Below are 3,028 nucleotides of genomic sequence, written 5' to 3'. Positions count from 1 at the left end.
AGTGTTACAAGGTCTCAGGTGTGAATGGGGAGTAGGTGTGTTAAATTTGGTGTTATCGCTCTCACTCTCTCTGGTCACTGGAAGTTCAACATGGCACCTCACGGCAAAGAACTCTCTGAGGATCTGAAAAAAAGAATTGTTGCTCTACATAAAGATGGCATAGGCTATAAGAAGATTGCCAAGACCCTGAAACTGAGCTGCAGCATGGTGGCCAAGACCATACAGCAGTTTAACAGGACAGGTTCCACTCAGAACAGGCCTCGCCATGATCGACCAAAGAAGTTGAGTGCACGTGCTCAGCATCATATCCAGAGGTTGTGTTTGGGAAATAGACGTATGAGTGCTGCCAGCATTGCTGCAGAGGTTGAAGGGGTGGGGGGTCAGCCTGTCAGTGCTCAGACCATACGCCGCACACTGCATCAAATTGGTCTGCATGGCTGTATACATATATATGTACATAAGTTTACCACCATTCTGCCTCCCTGCTATCCACTGCTCAGATAAGCAAGTAATTCTGGCTGTCGGTTGAGCCAGAAGTTTACATGTCAGACCACTGAAACAAAACAATGTTTTGAAATAACCACAGTGTTTACCCTCTGTTCAGTTAAGTCAGGCTACAAATGGCTTTCATATACAGTTGGTCTCTTTACATTAACCTGTGAGAGCAGAAAGTACTTTAACATCAATGCAATTACACACTTCACCTTTTAGCATGTTGTTTTAAATAACGTTGTATGAAAGCATTCTATGCATTTCCTCCAGTGTTTTTCAGAGAGTTTCAGACAGCAAAGTTAAGCTGACATCTTCTTAACTTTCTGCAGAGAAAGAGGGAGAGACAGAGAAAGAGAGAGATGCTGTGGCATGAAAGACCATATTAACACTCAGTGAAGCGTGTCTGGTGGTTATGTGTAAATGAGGCCCTTCACACTCCACTTCCCCATTTTGAGAAACACTGGAATCACCTTCATTAAAAAGGGAACAACATTCTTTAAATAATCCTAATCCAACTTTGAAGGATTTTGGGACCCTGGTTCGGCTGTTCTTTTATTAAAAGGCAGCCGTACAGCCAGCCAATGACACAAAGAGGATGTTTTATTTAAAAGTGCTGAATGTAATTTTTTGACTGTACTAAAGCATAAAAATATCATAATATGTTTGCAGATATCTAGGAAACAAACTAAATTCACAAACTTGTTTCTCTGAAAAACAATGCTACAGCCAGATATTCTACTTTGAAATGTGTGTTCCGTGTCAGAATGTCTGTTTTTGTTTTGGTCCATGTGATTCCACCCACTGCCAATTTATCCAATTATATTTTAAAAATTGGCAGGAAACACAATGGATTGCAGCCGTGGAAGCCAGCAAACAAACCGGGTCTGAGATTGCAGATTCTACCCGACCTAAAAAGTTTCAGCATTCATCTAAAAAGCTCTATGACCAGCATATTAAAACGCAGATAAATCAACTCATCAACTTACAGTGTAAAGCTCGGCACCTTGCATTGTCACTTGCGCTTGTTCCTGTGTACTAATTGTTGTCAAGGAATACTAGGTAATTTCTAGGGTGTTGTCAGTTGTCTATCTATCTATCTATCTATCTATCTATCGAGAACCTTAATGCCAGAGCAAAAAGTTCAATGTATCACACAGGAAACAAGTTTAAAATCTAGATTGGTCTTTAAGGTCATTGACATACTTTGAGAGTTGGTGAGTTTTACAGCCTCAATCTGGTGTCCATGCCTCCGTTACCAAAACTAATTATCGTCCAACCCTGCAGTCATTGCCATAAAAAGTCCCCAAATTAACAGACACATGACGTCTCACCTTCACACACAGCTAAACACAGTGCAACAGGTGTATGCTTGATGCTTATTTAGTGATCTTCTACACTCAGTTAGAGATGTTAAGATGCTCCTTTGTGACTATAAAGAGACACATTAGATGAGTCAACGTTATTTTCAAAGTCAGAATTTGTACTGAATTATCAGAAACAGTACTTCACAGATCTTGTGAAGTCATGGTGACTCTTGATCTCGTCTCTTCAGTCGGTGGTTGCATCACGTAACTTAAGTCTCTGGAAATAAACAGCACACAGTTAAAAATGTCTTCAACATGTTCAAAAGCTTTTAGGTCTTGTTTCTGTGGGATTGATGGGTTAGTTATGGTGGATCTGATGCACAGAAAGGCCTCCGTGGCTGTGTATGTGTGTGCACAGACTAAACTGTAATCAATCAGTGGAGCATGGCTGCCATTGTGCAGTTGATAAATGAGCCATTGATAATCGTATTAATACGTGGACTGTGCTGAACATTAAGGCCATGGATGTCTACAGAGGGGGAACAGATGGACTCACCCTATGTGGGGGAAGTGTTAAACTCTCTCTTTCACTGTTTTGCTCTCTCTATTTCTCACTCTCTTGCACTAACTCTAATTCTGCACATGAAAACGTCTGTGGGGGGGCGTGTGAGAGGGTGGGCTTCTTCCTTTTCCTTTCCATTTCCTTTCCTTTAATTTTACTCATTTCTTCTTCTTTTTATTTCTTCCTACCTTTCCTTCTCTGTCATTCCTTCCTTTCTTTTCCCACCTTTCTGTCTGTCATTCCTTTCGTTATTTTACATAACTTTGCTTTCCTTCCTTGCTTCATTTATTTCTTCCTTCTTTTATTTCCCTTCCTTCCTTTCACTTCCTCCCTTTTTGACCCTTCTTTTCCTATATTCTTTTTGCTTTGTACCTTTCCGTCTGTCATTCCATCCTTTCTTTTACATAACTTTCCTTTCTTTCCTTTCTCATTTCTTTGTTTGTTCATTCCTTATTTTCATCCTTAGTTTGTTTCTTCTTTCTTTCCTCTTCTTTAGTTTGTTCATTCCTTCTATCATTTATTCCTTCCTTCCTTCATTTGTTCGCTCCTTTCTTACTTCCTTTGTTAGTTCCTTCATTCTTTCCCTTGTTTGTTCATTTCCCTTCTTTGTTCATTCGTTCATTATTTCCTTCATTCATTTGTTCTTTCTTTGTTTGTTTGTTCCTTACAT

The sequence above is a fragment of the Sinocyclocheilus anshuiensis genome, unplaced genomic scaffold (assembly GCF_001515605.1).
Source record: "Sinocyclocheilus anshuiensis isolate Anshui unplaced genomic scaffold, SAMN03320099.WGS_v1.1 scaffold28, whole genome shotgun sequence".
Classification (NCBI taxonomy): domain Eukaryota; kingdom Metazoa; phylum Chordata; class Actinopteri; order Cypriniformes; family Cyprinidae; genus Sinocyclocheilus; species Sinocyclocheilus anshuiensis.
The sequence above is the reverse complement of the archived record's forward strand: the minus strand, read 5'-3'. Positions refer to the sequence as shown.